A 19,513-nucleotide genomic window follows, 5' to 3' on the forward strand; every position below is an offset into this window, starting at 1 on the left:
TCTCAGAAATGACAGCGTTTTGTTTCTATGAATAACATAGGTTATTCCAAGAAATGAAACCAAAACAATACTATGAGTTCTCTTACAAATGTCATTAACTTTTATCGTAATATATATACATATATATAATAGCAGAGTTTATTATAATAAATCCGTTACTTTAAAACATGAATAATTAATGAATATTTAATTAAGTTGCTCATAAAATGCATAAAATAATATAATTTCATAACTTTAGTGTAAAACATTGTAAGATAATGAAGAGAATGCTAATATGCAAATTGGGAGAAGTACAAGTTAGATCGATATTTACGTTATAAACATTTCCTTTATGCCCATGGTTAAAGTAACAGATAAGTTACATATACATATATACATATGGTGAATATATGTAAGAAAAGTCGAATCCTTTCATTTTTACCAAATCATTTTTTATTTAACTGATATCCTAGCATCGCTGGCTATTCCCCAGTGTTAAAAACTATGTATATATAGAAAACCAACCAATATCATCCGTACACGTTATAGCTAGACACCGTACACAAATTAAACAGAGAATATTAAACGAACATTCACGTGGTAACCGGGTGTGTTTTTTTCTACATTAATGCTAAGTATATAGTCAATACTTGTTCAGTAAATCTACAAGTTGGGCGTAGCTGGTCCATATGTTTGAAATTTTAAAAAAGAGCACAGAATGATACCACATTTAGCGTGAAAGTTAAACACAGAGCTCAAAGCGTCAGTCTTTATGTCCATCAGGGAATATTTGTAAAGTTTTCATGGAAGTTTTGAATGCGTTTCTCTGTCAGTGCTAACATTATGCAAATTTCGACTGTTCTTTTTATCTGCTATGTCACAAACTAAACAGCTCTTAAATAGAACATAAAATAATTTCGTTGACTACGATGAATTAATCAGAAGTGTTTTATTAGTAAGATAATAATTATTATTTAAAATAAACATACAAAAAAGGATATGACAGCCAGACTTGACTCGTAGTTCTGACTCTCACCGCCATCTGATCCCTCTCCCATGTCTTGCTTCAGATAAGAGAAAGATAAAGGATCAGAAGGGGAGGTGTGGGTACCTGGATAGTGGGCTTGTACTGCAGGAGATGACGAAAAGGAATCGTCGTCTTGGTTTTCTTGATTGAAGTACGCTAATCTGGAGCTTTCAATATGATAGGGAAAATATTCCCCATGGTGAAGACTTGGATTGGGAATAGCTACAGATGTGGGTAAGCTGACAGGTACCAGGGGTGGTGGGTGATGAGGATAACCGTGGGGACCCATGGATGGTTGTGTCGTGCTACATACGAAAGGATATTTAAGGATAGCATCTTCTGGTCCCATAGACCGGTTCATTATGCGAGGTGTTACGCGTGTATCGGTCACCTTGTGACGTTTCTTTTTTGGAGTAACAACTAACGAAATAGCTTCTGTTTGCTCCAGCACGTCATTATTTGTGGTCACTGCTGCCTCAAGGCCCCCTGAAAGGTGGGAATGCGGAGGAGGGAAATGGTGAGGATATTGGTCGGAGGGAGCTGAATTGCATGAGATGAAGGGGCTGGACAGAATAACGAAGCCGGAGGCCTGATTCCTTGCGGAAAAGAAAGTGGGGGTCTGGGAGTCGGATCACAAGAAAAAGGACTGGCTCTCTGTCCAACTGGAAGCTGACCATTGACTCTGTTGCCACGGTCAACTACTTTGGTTCGTGGAGATTTTCGATCAAGGATTTGAGACAATGTCAGATCTTTAGATGGTTCAGGTTCCAATGTTTTGGAGAAGTTCCTGGTTTGCTTGTATTTTGTGACAATTGAGTCGATAATGTGTGCCAGCGTAGCCGAGATTTCAGATTTGAGTGCTTCAACCAAACTATCCAAGTCAGTGGTCATGCCAGACTGGCCAGAATGACCATTTGGTTTAACGATACATGACTGACGGCTTTCTTGGATTCGATCCTTCAAATCGTTCTCTTGACCGATTCTCTCCAATCGTCTGGCCTCTTCAATAATCTGAACAGCATTTGTTGTATATTCTTTCATTGCGTTCGAGGAACCGATGGTTGTGACTTTGGGAGCAGCGCTCGCATTATTTACTCCAGAAAATGAAGTACGCAATGATGGAGACCCTTCGCGTATTTCAATAGGGCTGGAGTGGAAGTACATTTGCGGCTTCTTCTCAGGTTTTCTATTCCTTTCCCCTGTGGATGAAGCAGTACCAGGTTTTTCAGTCGGGTAACTTTGAGTTTGTTCTTGAAACAATTCAGTGTATTGTTGCTGAATAACAGCTAGTTGCTCTTGCATTTTTCGCAACTGTACTTTAAGATCCTCTTGGACTATTCGACGCTGTTTTGGCGGTGATTCAGTGAACTCGTCATAATCTTCTTCGTCGTCGTCATTTTCCTCTTCGTCTCCGTTCATAGCTCTAGTAGCTTCGTGCTGTTGAGGTTGGTAAAGTTTCCTCTTTTTACAGCCATTCACAGGTACCTGGGAAGGGTTCCCTGACAGACGCGGGCCGCTAGGACATTGCATCATAGTAGACACAATATTTTCAACGCGAGCACGCTTAATCTCTAAAGCATTACTGTCAGACGTGGACGTGTTGTTAGGCATCACTTCAGGACGGACTGGACTTCGACTACAGTCAGGGCTCGGCGAAGCCGCGGGACTGTGAGCTGGCGAAGGGTGTTGCCGGTTCTGCTCTTGATCGGACATCCTGCCTCGACTGGCAGGCCTGTTTTCTATTCGCTCCCCACCGGAAACTGAAGGGATACTACTAGAGAATTCGGCTGACATCCGGCTCTTCAGAGAGTCTCGGAGAAGATGACCATTGCCTGGCTCTACAGAAGGACAATCGGCGCTATGCATAAAAAAAGAAGATATGTCTGCTTCAGAAGTAGCACCTTCGTTCACGTACATCTTACTCGGGCGTGTCTGCGTTGGCGAGTTTTGTGTAATAATGAGGCTATTTACGCTTTTTGGGCTGACGTCTTGCACAACCGAGTCTATCACCATATCGGAACACTCTGTGTTTTGGTGAGTTACTAAACTGTCATACACTCTGCTGGCCCGAGACATAGCATATCCATTCTGATATGACTGAATAGGTGGACTTGTTCGAATGCTGAAGCTAGCGATACTAGAATAACTGTTTCTTGGTTCGCCTGCGTCTACTCTCTGCCTTGGTCGCTTGGTCTTTATCTTTAAGGGTTTTTCGTACATGGCTACACTTTCTGAGTCCTCCTCTAGCGACATCATTAAAAAGGACCAAGGCAGGTGATTGGACGGTTCGGGAGGTGTTTCGAATGCACAAGCACTGAAGTGGAACAAGCACGCTAAGCTATCAGGCCTGACTCATGTCCTCCGGCTGACTGATCACTTGACTGGAACCTAAAGGCACAGAAGACAAAAAAAAAAAAAAGTAGGAGACGGATGTTAAAGATGTGACAGGATGGAACGAAACACATGAACACAGACAGAGTTAGATACCAGTAATGTTTTAAACGTGCTATTGTTTACTGTTAATGTTTATGCATAGATCTAAATACACATACACTTGTTGGTGGGTGAAAACGTGTTTTTAATTCAAACAACAGTTTTAGAAGCACATAAAACAACATAACCTTCACAATCTCAAAAACGAAAAAAATGAAATAATATATCACATTACGTATTGACTACTAGCTGGAGTACTTGTTTCCTGGACAGAACTTTTGTAAATGTATGATTAACGTGAGGCTGTTTTATGGTATAAAGAGTTGCTTCTCTTATATGTAACTACGAGAATCACAAAAGCGCCATAAAAACTAGAAAAGACAAAATATAAAACCACAAGTTTGCATATATTTCCGTGTGGACCCAACATACATTCATTATAACGTTGGTAAAAATCCACAAACAGAGGGCGAAGTAATGGTAAAAAACGCACATTAAAAACGCAAAAATAAAAGTTTGTGCGAACTCCGACATGGATCTATTGAACCTACATATTAAATTTATTGAAAATCCATCTAACTCCTACGAAGTAGCTACGTGGACATAAAAGAGACAGGACTATTATATTTATATGAATATAGTATTGCTTTTATTCAGTATATTTTACGTAAAAATACAAAGGTTAAGTAAATTACCAGTTGGAACAGCTTAATAACAGATGGTTCCATCCTTAGCTTTTAAAACTGCTTCATTTCTTTACAACAGGGAAATGTACTAGATCCTGAAAGTATGTCGAACTTTCACTTCTCGAGAGCACAATTTGACATAAAGCATCATGGCCTCATGCACTCGTAATGACCTTCCCGCCACTGTTACATTCACCCGAAAAGACTTTTGGGATAAAAACCATTTTTTAATAACTTTAAATATTGTTGCTATCGTAAAGCCAAGAAGCTGTACAACAGGAATCATTAAATGACCCATGAAGTGAGATCCTATAACCTGTCCTCTTTAAAATTCACTTAAGTTCACTTGATTTTAACGTTGGTGAGGGTTAATGTCGAATAAAGTTTATATATACCTAATTCATATACGTCATTGGAATACAAAATTAATCCATCTTTATTCGGTTTCAAGATATTAGTCCAAAGCTACTCAAGAAATACCTTCACTAGCCCTCCCTAATTCTGAAGTGATAGACCAGTACACCCATCGCCAGCTCTGATCTGATCGAATAGTGGGATTTTACGACGCATCTAACGACTCAAAAAGTTGGGCGCGAATGTTTTTATCTCTTTGCGGGAATGGGACGCGTAATTCCATAATCTGACAGCTTAACTACTAGATTAATAACTCAACTGGGGAACTACTTTATTGAACATCTGGAGGAGGATGGATACTGCTTCAAGCAGGTGTTGTTTTTTTTACTTCTTTTTATCCAACCCCCTATACGTATTAGTACTTAATACGAATAAGAAATACCGCTGATAAAATCTGAACATTCAAAGAATAGTTAAAGTCGCTGTAAAGCAAAAGATAATAAGTCAATGTTATAGCCCAAAAGTCTTCATTTCTTAAAACAATAACTAAAACAAGCGGAAGTACCAACAATCAATCCGAGCTGGAAAGGGGGAGCTTTATTAGCTTTCATTGTTATACACACACTCTTCGTTGACTTGCATGAATGTACTGTAAAAGTCTGCTGCCACTTTCGTGTGTTTTAGCCTCTGAACTTAAGGTATTTTTATTAAGATAAAACTTGCGAAAGAAGCCTTAATTCGCAACGAAACAAAGGAACTACGTATATATTGACAAGAGTCATCTCAAATGCTTGGAAAATTTCAATCTATAATTTACTACAAGTCCCTAATGAGCTTCATTTTATATTCACTGATAAATTCAAATTAAAGTTACAAACACTGCTCAAAAGTAAGTTTCGTTTTGTTTTGTTTTGTTTCGAGAATTTCTAAACAACAACTACAATAATGCGCACACGTATACGTTAATATGACAAATTAACTCGCACGTGAAATGAAGTAAATAGCTTTTGAAGTTCGCTTTACCCTTTTATTACCAAGGTATGAAACATATATATGGCCAACATAGGTGCATATTGTATTCAACTGTTATTATACAGGGTGTTCGGAAAGTCACTGTGCAGTTTTGTCTGTTAACAAATATATAAGTGCACAGTGACTTTTTGAACACCCTGAATAAAAAAGTTATTCAAAGGATTGGTAAATTATTATTCGTATAAGAAACTGTAAAACTTTCTAAAATAAAATCTTTTACTTGTCACACTACAATAACATGAGTACATAACATACGTGTATCGACATTCAAAGGGTTAATGTTATCTTTTATTCAGGGGGTTGGGGTGGAGGGAAATCCACGTGTTCATTCTTGAAGACAGTAAAGGGGAGGACCACTAATTTGTTTGTTTGTTTTTGAATTTCGCACAAATCTACTTGAGGGTTATCTGTGCTAGCCGTCCCTAATTTATCAGTGTAAGACTAGAGGGAAGGCAGCTAGTCATCACCACCCACCGCCAACTCTTGGGCTACTCTTTTACCAACGAATAGTGGGATTGACAGTCACATTGTAACGCCCCCACGGCTGGGATGGCGAGCATGTTTGGCGCGACGGAGATGCGAATCCGCGACCCTCAGATTACGAGTCGCACGCCTTAACACGCTTGGCCATGCCGGGCCAGGACCACTAATATGTTGCTAATCGTTCAAAACCTTCACGTGGGATAGTTGTATCAAATCGGCTAAGGTGGACGCGGTATATACCTCTCATTTCATATGCGTATGCATACACCACCACATCATGACTGAAAGAACAGAACAATCAATATCTGCTCATTAAACTCCTCTTAGTCGAAGTCCAATGGGGTGATAACTAATAAAGGGTGTGTCTTCATGATTCTATTTATGACAAAGCTAAAAGAAAAAAAGTTGAAGTGATTTTAAACCATGTTTACATGCACGAATAATTGTTTTACAATAACTCCATACCACTTCAGTTTGGGAACCCTTTCCATCCAGTTTTTGCTTTAGAGCAAATAAATTTTCACGATGTACAGCTGAACAAAATAAACGAGTACTTGCACGAATGGCTTAATGAATATTTCACGATTTGTTGTCAGATTAATATTTGAAATCAGGAGTAATAAAACGAATCTAATTTTATGAAGTAACTTCATTATTACGTCATCCTATGCTTCAATTGAAAGTGCTCAGCGTCCCGTCCACCGTTGGGACAGCAGTGAGTATTAGGATCTACATGCTAATGTCAGGGGTTCGATTACCCTCGGTGGATTCAGCCAATATCTCGATGTGGCCTTGCTATAAGAAAAACACAAAACACACTCAGCGTCCAATATTAAATGAGACACTTCCAGGTTCCTATTCTCTTGAACGTTTCTGCTGTACATTGTATATTCATGAAAACTGAAGTAGTTATCTATCTATCTGATTTCATAACTCAAGCCAGTGAACTTCTCTGACCTCACCTACTAACAGATAGTCCAGCTGACTTTATGAGAACTGCTACAGGATGATTGTTTGCTGTTGTTTTTCGTTTTGAATTTCGCGCAAAGCTACAGGAGGGCTATCTGCGCTAGTTGTCCCTAATTTAGCAGTGTAAGACTAGAGGGAAGGCAGCTAGTCATCACCATCCACCGCCAACACTTGGGCTACTTTTTTACCAACGAATAGAGGGATTGACCGTCACATTAAAAAGCCCTACGGCTGAAAAGGCGAGCATGTGTGGTGCGACGGGGATTCGAACCCGCGACCCTCAGATTACGAATTGAAAGTCTTAACTGAGCTGGCCGTGCCAGGCCGCTACAGGATAACTTAGTTGGCCTCGTGAATCATGATAGTAGGCAAACAACTTGACCTTATGAATTCTACCAGCAGAATTTCCAGTTGCACTCGTGACCATTCATAATAGATAAATTAGTTCATTACGTGAGTCCTGTTTTAGATAGTTAAGGTAGTCTCATGAGTTCTATCAGAGAAAATTCCTGTTGGCCTCATGATCCGTCATAATAAGTAAATTAGTTGACCACGTGAATGCTGTTTATAGATAATTAGAGGAAATACCAGCTGACTTTAAGGACCTTGTTAATAGACAAGTTAGTTGACCGCGTGAGCTATGCTAATGTATTATACATTTTACCCCGCAGATCGTGTTTGTGGATAATTTGGCTGCTCTCACGTGTCTTCTATGCGGACAGACAAACTGCTTTATGAGGTCTGTGATTTCGGGAGTTCTAAAAGAGAAATAACCCAATAAATCACACACGGCCTGCTAGTGTACGAAATATGGACCTAAGTCACATATAAGTAAAAAAGTTGACTATTGGTAACACTTGATAAATCTTTAATTCTGAAAAATGTGTACAAAAATATATAATATACGAGGAAACAGTTTTGGTCGACGTATCAAAATACGTTCAACACGTCAGCAGCTTGCCACATTATAACAACGGAAGTAGCACGAAACGGCCGATTTCTCTTCACAACAACCTTGCGAAACGGTTCGTGTCCTCTTTTGTCAGAGAGGGAGAAGATCCGAAAATATTCAACTGATTGACACTGTATCCAGAAAGGGATTGAAATCGTATGCAAAAAAGGAAGAAAGAGAAAAACAACCGGAAGTTCACGAATCGTACTTCCTCTTCCGGAAAGAGTTGTTGATTGGGCATTGAATGAAAAATACCACATAGTGTAGGTTTCACTAGTAACCATTACGGCCTTTAAAAAATAGCCCTTTCAACCAAAGAGTTTCGTATAGACGTCACTCTCATCCTTCAACAGAAATTACATTTGGAATGTGAAACTAGAAAATTCATATAGGATTGTTCTCCAAGCTCATAGAAATAATTATGTTCTTATTGTTTTTCTCTGTGTGCAAAAAAGTTGTCTCAAATTTATTATGAAAAGTTACAAAGAAATAGAGTAATTCTGGACTTTCAATTTTACCATGAAACATTAAAATTGTTTTATTTTTATTCATGTCACTTCGTTTGCGTGTTTTATTAACACATGTATTGACTTTACCTTTATAGAAAGAAAGAGACAAACACACTTTACACATATTGTAAACAAAAAAAAATATTTCTTCTTTGCGTTCAATTAAAATAGGATATTTCGAATATACGATACCTGGTTGTTTATGCATACCTACTCAAAGGTAATCTACGTCCCTAATTTAAACTGTTAAACTAAATGAGTGGCAAAGTAGTCAACACCACCCACTGAAAAAAATTGAGCTAATCTTGCAGGGTTTAATTATCATTCTCAAAGCACACCCATATATCCAAAGTGCAGAGTGCAGTTTGCGGTAACGGATGCAAACAATGAAACCTCGGATTCTAGCAGTACGGAAACGATACCAGTTAAGCCAGGGGTTCCCAGATGGGGGTCTGGCAGAGAAGTGTCAGGATGTGAAATGTTTAAGGAGACTTTGTGTTGAGAAAGTTCAGGAACCTATGCACTAGACGGAGAAGAGTCCATCTGCAACGCGAAAATTCGTAGAATGTATGTCGAACAGATGTTTTGAGCTCCAAACGTGAATCTGTATCAAATCAACCGAGAAAATCAATTTCTCCGACATGTGACTTTTTATACTAAATTATCACTATTTTTGTTCATTTAATAAGTATAATAAAATATAATTAGGTTATCTAAGTTTTATGTATCCACGGTTAGGTTGCGATGGTCGAATATCAATCATTGTCATGCTTAGTGCCCATACGATCATGTAAGCCTAATTACTAATTAGTTAATATTTTTGTTATTACATATTTTAATAGGTATATCTATTGCCGTCATTAAGGTATTTTCAAAAAAAGGCAGGTGTGAATAACAGCCTGCTTTTCTAACAAGGAGTCCCAGAATCGAATTCAGCTTCCTGACACCACATACAGTCCATCTTAGAATTTTCCTGAAGACAACAAATTAGCAGATGAAACGTACTATGTAAACTAATTGTTTAATATAGTTTAGAGACAACGTGAATGGGTTTCGAAGATGGGAAATGTTTGTACCTTTGTTAGTGTATTAAATTTTCTTCGTTACACATTCGAATCGTACCTAAACTTTATTAGTCTTAAAGTGGGTTCGTTGTCATTAAGATTAAACTCTTTGTTTCGAATATTCATGAACGGCTATACACGAGCTATCTGCGCTAGCTGATCCCTAATTTTGAACTGGTAGACTAAAAGGAAGGCAATTAATCAACCATATACGTCCTAAGCTCCACGGATATTTTTTTGTCTGACCGAAAAGTGGAACTTGCACAGTACTCTTATCGCGTATCTACAGTCCTACAGTGAAAGGTTGATTTATAAGGTGTGAAGGACGTGAACTATGGTGTAAAATAATTTTTATATAATAATAAAAAGTACCAATCAAATTTTTCATTGTTTGTTGTAACCATGGAAACAAAGATAATTTTAGTTCGGTAAAAGATCGCAATTGATTTATTCATTTTAAACATTTTAATATCGGAACAAAAATACAACTAAATACAATATAATGTATACATGTTGAAGCATTGAATAACTGCGTTAATATAACATTTATTTGTGCATATTAACGGAATTTACATGTAGTTGTACTAACCTTCGAGTTCAACGAGTCGTTGGGCAAAAATCTTGTCCTCCCAGTGGCACAGCAGTTGCGGACTTGAACTGCTAGGAAGCGGGTTTCGATACCCGTGATGTGTTTGTTTGTTTTCTTGTAGCAAAGCCACATCGGGCTATCTGCTGAGCCCACCGAGGGGAATCGAACCCCCGATTTTAGCGTTGGAAGACCGTATAGTTACTGCTGTATTAGCGGGGATCCCGTGGAAGGAAGAGTAAAGACAGCTCTTTGTGTAACTTTCTGTTTAATAACCAAAAAAAAACTTACGGACTAGAAGTAAACTTGTAGACTCTTCAATATCAGGTTTCACAACGTGTTTGGTAAGCAGTTCTTGTATTAATACTGTTTGGTGAGCAGTTCTTGCATGAATACTGTACTTTCTTTCAACTTTCAATTACTCGGGAACAATTACAATTTCAAATAAAGTCAAAATGAAACACGATACCATCGTTCCAGTTATTGTAACGAAGTTCATAAGGAAATAACTTCCTTGCCTGGCTGATTTAAGCAGCTTTGCGCTACGATAAAGGTAGTAATAGTTACTATAAGAGCAGCACGAAAACGACTTATCACATAACCCGGAGAACGTAGAAAGTGCTCAGATTAATATTGTTGTATTACGGTCTCTTTAATTAAAACAAAATTTACTTCATTTGACATAAACCTTACATTCAGGAGGTAATTAGACTCGCCACGAGCCATGTGGTTTAACAGACAACCACAGAGATATGAAAAAAAGGCAAACACACACTCTAAGTTGTTACACTCAAACGGACAGAAAATAAACATGATTATTATTACGTTATATCCTCAAACGGATAGAAAAAAGAAACACAATTATGATCAATTTGCATAGTAACTATTTCTGACGCACGTTGTAAATTATTAACGTACAAAACAAAATTCAAATTTGTGGCACAGAACTTGATTTTTTTAAATCAAACGTTTTTTATTTATAGTTATTGATTTAAGCCTTTCAGTGGAACAGTTAATTTTTTTATTTTTGGATGTTATATATTATCACAGAGTAAGGGTGACAGGGCTGTAAATATTAATATTATGAGGGGTGTTAACAAGCATTTGAAACTGTTCTTCATCATACTAGGCATGATCCACTGGTTGTTTACTGTAAAAACACTCCAGTTTTAAATCTCAAACCCTAACTTTAAAAACAAACAAGAAACAGACACGTGAATTGCATCCAAACATTTGTATTTTTGGCGTCCAACTTTCCCATATCCAAATTAACAAAGCGGTGTGAAGCACGTGGCAAGTATCAATATACAGGCACTTACTGCACTAGTGCAACAAAAATCACTTTGCTTATATTGAGTAATAATTTATCTAAAATTCATTTAAAATATTTCAAGACCTGAAGTCATCTACAGTGCAATTAGCTCAGAAAAAAATAACTTTTATAACCTTCTAATTTTCTCCACCACACTATAATGCCGCAACAAATTATATCAGTCATAATGTACAAAGTGGGCCTATTCATGTCCTTTAATAACCAACTTGGACACATCATATACCCATATTTTTGCTCGTTTCACAGCATTTGTATGTTATTCATTATTTCATTTATTTTTACAATCTCCGTTGTCCGGTAAAGTTCCGTGAATATTACGAAAAATAAAGTTTGGTACAAAGTGTACTCATGTTAACCACAAGTGTTTGTTTAATACCTTCGTGATAGAAATTTTAAAATATCAAATTTGTCACTTAGTAAAGCGACCGATCTTAATAAATGCGTTTCCTTTCGGAAATATAACTATGATATAGCGAGGGCCGGATTTTCAAGTCTCATCTATTCTGTTTTATATTGCTATACCGTTCTAACTTACATTATTCACAAGGTCATTTTGAAATCCATGCAACAAAATAATAAAAAGTCAGCTTGTGAAAAAAGTTTATGGACAGCATTCTAGTTCAAAGAACGTGATATATCTTATCATCTACGTCTAACTACCAGCTCCTCTAATATCCGAAAGTGATTGTACTTACGGTTTGTTTGTGTTTTTTAAAATTTCGCGCAAAGCAAGCCGTCTCTAATTTAGCAGTGTAAGACTAGAGGGAAGGCAGCTAGTCATCACCACCCGCCGCCAACTCTTGGGCTACTCTTTTACTAACGAATATTGGGATTGGCCGTAACATCATAACGCCCCCACGGCTGAAAGGGTGAGCGTGTTTGGTATGACGGGGATTCAAACACACGTCCCTCAGATTACGAGTCGAGTGCCTTTACTACCTGGCCATGCTGGACTGTGGAATTTGCCAAATGGATTAATACAACAGTATATTTCCATATTTTGCACGATCTTACAGTCGCCGTAAATACGTAGACCGTATCAAGGTATGATTCTTTCTGTGTTATGAACATGTGGATACAAATCTCACGCTCAAATAGTGTAACTCTACAATGTAGACGAGTGTCAAAATACAATCATATTTATAAAATTAACTGTCATTTATTTTAATTGTTTCACAATATCGTGCTTGCTAGTCAAGAAAGTTTGGTCGAGGAAACCCTCAGGGTTGCATCACGGCTGTGTAAACCTGATATCAAACACCAGTAAACCCTTTCACCTGATTAATATGTAAATTACCTTACGAGTATAAATTGGTTGGACATAGCGTATTGTGACAGTTGCAATCCAAAAGTTTCATCTATCTATTGTATAAAAGATTAAGTATAATTCTACATTACGTTACTTTCGTGTACTATAACTTTCGGCTTGAGCACATGAATTATACCATACAGGTTTCAACTAAAACCAAGAACAAACCATAAGCAGGCCCGGCATGGCCAGGTGGTTAAGGCGTTCGAGTCGTAATCTGAAGGTCGCGGGTTCGAATCCCCATCGCACCAAACATGCTCGCCCTTTCAGCCGTGAGAGCGTTATAAGTTACGGTCAATTCCACTATTCTTTAGTAAAAGAGTAGCCACAGAGTTGGTGGTGATGACTAGCTGCCTTCCCTTTAGTCTTACACTGCTAAATTAGGGATGGCTAGCGCAAATGGCCCTCGTGTAGCTTTGCGCGAAATTCAAAACAAACCAAATTCCACAACTAACAAATTAATTTCAGAATGAACTCCAGAACTGTTTTTTTAGCGTGGTGGTAACTTTTCATGTGTATGTGTGATTTGAAGTGCGATTTAGGCAAATGTTATTGGAAACAACAAAACTATCGATTATTTAAAAAGGAAAAAAATGTAACGTTGCATGTGAAGTCTCTATAATGTGAAATTAAAATGTGTTGGTTGTCTGCTTTTATTAGAAACGAACTATAAACACCTTAATATACAGATGCGCTTTTAATGTTATCAATTGTAAAGTGTTTTGCAGACGATCAACACAACGGATATGTTTTTATCATATTTACAGGAAACATACAAAACGTCACCCCAGTTCTATTCACTCATTGAATTCTTTTCATGTATTACCCTGTTTTCAGTCTCCATAACAATTATAGTTATATCAACGTGCACTAAACCTTGCATGTAACAAGCACTATAAATTGCATTATTATTAGAAATATGTATTATGATCGCATGCTATTCATAAAATAGACAGTTATTTTTGTATTTAGATTATTCGCTCAAGGCTATACAAGGTTTGTCTTTACAGAGCTGTTTCTATCTTTGAACTGATTGTCTGGAGGTAAGGCCAAATAGTGGGAGTTTACCCTCCACGGAATTAAGATAGGGAGCATATTGTTTTCGGCAATGAAACCATAAATCCTAAAATTCGCAGTTCGGGCATGCAAAACACTAGGCTACGCCAAGCCTAAAAGAAGAGTTTTGTCTAGAGATTTCTAAATGACTGAGAGTTAACGATATACATTGAAACAATTGTTAAGTACCCGTGTAAGTTCCGGGCAATTCACGACAGCTCTATACTTTACTGTTATTGTTCTCACTTTTTTTTTTTTTTTTGTTTACAGTATATCGCAACGTTTACAACAATTATTTTCGAATTCATAAATTTAATTACACGAAGAAGACTCACTAAAAATATATTAACAACTAGTGAGATCAAGGAAAACACGGAAATAATCTTAAACCTTGATTGTCAAACAACATTAGAGGGATATTAAATTTAGGTTTCGATATCGTGTTTTTATTTTAACTATTGAACGATATAATGGTTTATACAGTTCACTTGCACAGCATACAGACGTTTTCTTTGCAATGTGAATTAATTAAAAATAGAGGGAATATATATATACTAATAAAATATGTTTGAACGTAGATATTTAGAATGATGTAATATTAAATAAAGATATTACTGAATGTGGATATATATATATATATATTACAAGTGATGCAATTGTAATATTATGAAACAAAATATTATTCAATGTACATATTACAAGTGACGTAATTACTAACACAGGTAATATTATATAACAAAATACAACGTAATGCACATATGTCAAGTAACTTTAGTAATCGAGCAGTGAATATTAATTTTAAAATATCACAGGATATATGTATCACAAGTGACGTAGTTAACAACACAGGCAATATTATGCAACAAAATATTACTTATTGTAAATATTCAGGTAACTTCATTAATCAGACAGGGAATATTAATTACAAAAATATTACTGTGACGTAATTAATAATACAAGTAACATTATATAACAAAATATAACTGGGAAGTTAAAGTAACACAGTATTACCGAAGGGAAAAAATTGCAAATGACTTGACTGATTATTAAATAACAAAAATACTGATGTTTTAAGTCAGGTTCAACACATGTAATAGGAATTCAAATATAGGTTACATAATTCATGTAATCAAACCTGCTTCTTGAAGTTCCTTACTGACGAAATTTAAATGAAAGACTGTTTTGTTTCCGTTATTCATCCAGGTTAATAACATCTGTAACTCTTTTTTCAAAGCAATATTTGTGTTGTTTACCGTGACAAAAAAAAATAAGTCATAAGTTCACGACTTGGTCTGGCTGTTGAATTTTTTGTTTGATAACGGAAGGTCGAGCACTTGACGTGCACATATTTTTTATCAATATTTGACAGCTTTTATTCATTAAAGGAATTGAAAATGCGTGGAATTGTGTCGGTGCAGCACCACGTGATCCGCGTGAAAGTTGACACGTGCAAGTTTTATTTACCAACACGTGGTTCATAACAGAGACGATTAACTTCGAATAAGCAACTTATACATTCAAAATACAATTGTTATTTTCCATCTTTACTGATGTTAAAACGCCCTGAATTGTCAAAAGGGCACATACAGTTGTACTTGAAAAACAATTTTTGGCATCCTGCTGAATCCTGCATTACTAACTAGCCCGCGAAATGAAACGTGCAATGTGAGTTTGTATGTTTTCACTTCCCAGTTCCCTCTACAGAGATATGAAAAGAACCCGAGTTCTAAGTTGAGCCGGAAACCTGAATTGCCAGCTTCAAACTCTGTGTATTCCGGAATGTGAGATCTTGCACTGCGATTGTTTATCTACAAGAAGTTCACACCCATTTTTTACTTTTCATAGCAACTCTTTGTTGTTGTCAACTTTTTTATCGAGTTTAAAAAACATCTGTAGATTGAAAAACTGTTTACATTTTCCTTGCTTCCAGGGCAGAAGCGCTGCCCAGCGGATGTCTTTACCCGGAACCGGAACTAGCTATTGAATTAATATGAATAGATGAAACACACGGGGCGCTGTATCAACATTTATGAATGTTTAACTTCCCCAACTTCATTGATATAATTTTTAATCTTAGCACAATATATTTAGTTGTGCAAATTACTTCACTATACGTTGTTTGCTTTTCGTATAAATTTAAAATTTTTTTTTTTTATTACAACGCATCCGGCGTGATACGTAAGTGTATAAGAAATACAAATGAATACAAACATCCTCAAACAAAAGCGCATACAGTTATTTAGTTGCTGATTCCTATACGGAAGTATTTAAAGGCTAGCTCGTACAAGTAACTAACCCCTGACGTTTTCTACCTGTCACGGAAATGCTAGTTATTTCATATAACATCTGAAAACTGTAGCTATTGCTGACTTGTGTTGTTCCCAGACCGTTCTTCTCAGTATAACGTTAAAGAGAAATAAACTAATAATAAATGGTATATTTTTAAGCACACACATTCCAATTATATTAACGAAATTTAATCCAGTAAAATATAAGGTAAGTTACAGTGAATACCACATCAGAGTTACGCTAAATAATGGAGAATGAAACCATTCGGTTAAAACTCTTAAAAAAAAAAAGTAACCATAGTATAAATCATGGGTTCCTATGACTGCGTACCTGATAGTGAGAATGACACTTATAAAGTTATATATTGACTTCACCTTCAACTCTTTCATCTATTAATTTCTGCTAAAATGATTACTTTATTCATTTGTTCTATGGTAAAATTAAAGATTGGAAATCTTGACCGAATAGAGGCACACTTTCTCTCACGGTAATCTTAGTTCACATGGAGGGCTTCTGCACTGAAACGTATAGTACCCAAAGCAGAGAGAGCCAGACGAAAGGAAATCCTTCTAGAACTCGTTCCACGTGAAAGAACCACCAGAAGAACGCCTCCTGTCTAATAGTTCATAACCCAGTCTGTATGTTCGAAAACTACAGATTACAATGAAAACTAGCTCTCAGTTGTGCAAGTGTGGTTACATAATTTCGCATTTCTACACTATCAAATCAAATGTTTTAAATATCCGTCTAATTACTGTATGGGAACCGAAAGCGAGAAGACAAAGTTAAGAATAAAACAGAATCGCGTGGAGCCTTGATAAGGTGTCGATTTTTGACCCGGAGGCCAAAAAGAATGAAACTGTATTTCCTGCCAAGCTAAGGTAAATAATACCTAAGTAGGCGATTTCCGGGAGGGACAACGCCCTGACTTCCCTCCCTTTCCTCATTTACAATTTATTATTGCATTCAAAAAATTAGAGGGAGTTCCGCTGCTAAACTAGTTACGTTACAACAAACTGGAAAACATTTGTCCCAAAATCTCCAAACAATATGTGCTGATTCAAGAAAACATTCCTTCTCACCCACCCACCCTCAGCATTATAACTTGCGTCAACACAGGAGTTCGTGCTGCGACATATAGATATAATAATAACACTTTACTACAAACGTTTTTTTTTTTACAAAACAAGCTGTTAATTCCAGTTAAAAGATTAGCACGAAAATGTTAAACTTACAGAGTGAATTCAGAACCATGCCGTTCGTCTTCGCATGAAATAATTTTTTTTTTCGCAGTTATGAAAACAAGAAATTTCTGGAACAATAATATTATACCATATTAGTATAGCTACAAAAAAAGGTCAAGGGAATGTGTGACCTTTCAACTTTGCTCATTGATCACAATAAACAGTTAATTTAATTTTATCTTCACATTTCCATACATATCAAAAATGGTGAACACTTACGAAGAAGTTTTTCCTCTTGAGATATAACTAGTCTCTTTCTGGTGGGTTAAACTTTCAATCCAGATCTACCAAAAAGAGATCAGATTATTACATTTCATATTGTGAAATCTTTACACGGTTTTCTTTCACACATATTTGAGTTTTATACAAATACACACATATATATAGTACAAACTTAATCAGTTTCAATACAATAGTCTTTCGCGATAAAAGCAGTATTAAAGTACGGCAACACAATGAAAGTATTTTCTTTGCTTGGGAATGAATCATAACTATGTTACCATAGAAACACAATCTTCAACTAGGAAACAGGAAAAAACATTCAACTACAAATTGATCAAAGATCACTTAAAAAAAACAACACCCAGCAACTTAAGTAATAAAATCAAATTGTCGTTTTATGGGTGAGCTGGACTTTATATTATGTTCTTTCGTAAACATATTCATGCATTAGGTTTGTGAAATGTAGTTCTTGTCTAAAATTAAGAAACCAGTAAATTACTAAAGCCCTTGTCTGTACTCCTTCAAAACAAACTTACAGAGGTATATGTTTGTTACGAAGTCTAGATCGAACGCGCACGTTCTACGTCAGAGATTATAAATTAAGTCAGCATACCTGAAGGTTCTACTGCTTTATTTACTTACCGAAATTTACCATATCCTCATCAAACAAAATATGGCTACTGCTTTACGAAATACAAAGAATAAATATTATTTAAATACGTAATGTGAAATAAAAGTTATTCAAAATACAAGGGCATAAACTATCAGTTTGAAAACGTGTAAGAGTCGCATATTTACACAAGTGTCACCTCTACGTCAAGTGAATTAATCATATTTAAGCTGTGATGAAAAATTTCTCACACATTCCCTTTCAGTTTAATAACGGAATTACTTAAGTTGCAGAAATCACTTTCATTGTAGCGATGAAACAGAAATGTCTCATACTTTCTTCACAACTTCACACAAGTCCTTGTAGAACAAACACAATAACAGGTTTACAGTATAACGGTTTACAGGTTATAATATATAATAAACTGTAACGACAACTATCTGTTTGAACTCTATATGCAACACACGTAATAAATACATTTTGTTAATTAAAAACAACAAACGCATGTTCTAATGTGAAGCAGGCACAGCAACAACATGATTCGTTATTAATTACAGTAAACACATTTTTATATTAACACTTATGACAAATATATGGGGTTTTCCGACGAGGTACAAAAATGAAATTTCATTTTTTTTTTACCAGTCATAATAAACAGGCCCGGCATGGCCAGGTGGGTCAAGGCGTTCGACTCGTAATTGGAGGGTCGCGATTTCGAATCCCCGTCCCACCAAACATGCTCGCCCTTTCAGCAGTGGGGGCATTATTATGTGAAGGTAAATTCCTATATTCATTGGTAAAAGAATAGCTCAAGAGTTGGCGATGAGTGGTGATGACTAGTTGCCTTCCCTCTAATCTTACACTGCAAAATTAGGAACGGCTAGCGCAGATAGCCCTCGAGTAGCTTTGCGCGAAATACCAAAACAAACATAATAAACAATGTTTATATAAAGTTAACCAGTTACAAAAATTACATTTCTGTTGCTAACCAATCATAATAAACATAATGTCTATATACGGTTAACGAGTTACAAAAATATCTGTCAATTAACAAAACACATACACAGTCCCATTAGTACATAGTGTGTATGTGTGGCGTTTTTGAGTTGTCTCTTACTCACCACAGCTAACCTGTACTTATATAGGATTTAAAGAATACGCAGCATTGATGCTGCTAATATATTCATTTGAATTATTCATCAGAAAGGCTGTTTAAACAATACAACTAAACACCAAGTCTAATACATCATTCGATAGGTTCACACCATGAGGGGATTATAATTCAGTTCAAAACACCATACATGTAATAGACATTCCACCCCTAAAACAACTCTAGTCTTCCTTCGATTTGTTCTTCCCCTGGGTTACTGATGGGA

At 36.3% G+C, this 19,513-nt stretch overlaps 1 pseudogene across 1 annotated transcript in view; it reads right to left on the bottom strand.

Moving 5' to 3' along the window:
- LOC143228296 (homeobox protein prospero-like) overlaps positions 1-19,513 on the bottom strand; it is an 86,105-nt pseudogene that overhangs the window by 23,934 nt on the left and 42,658 nt on the right. Inside the window, exons 4-5 of the transcript XR_013015307.1 lie at positions 17,525-17,589; positions 969-3,394 (exon numbers count right to left, since the gene is read on the bottom strand). The product of XR_013015307.1 is annotated as a homeobox protein prospero-like (transcript). The remainder of the gene's footprint in view (positions 1-968; positions 3,395-17,524; positions 17,590-19,513) is intronic.

This window comes from Tachypleus tridentatus, chromosome 1 (genome assembly GCF_004210375.1).
Source record: "Tachypleus tridentatus isolate NWPU-2018 chromosome 1, ASM421037v1, whole genome shotgun sequence".
Lineage (NCBI taxonomy): Eukaryota > Metazoa > Arthropoda > Merostomata > Xiphosura > Limulidae > Tachypleus > Tachypleus tridentatus.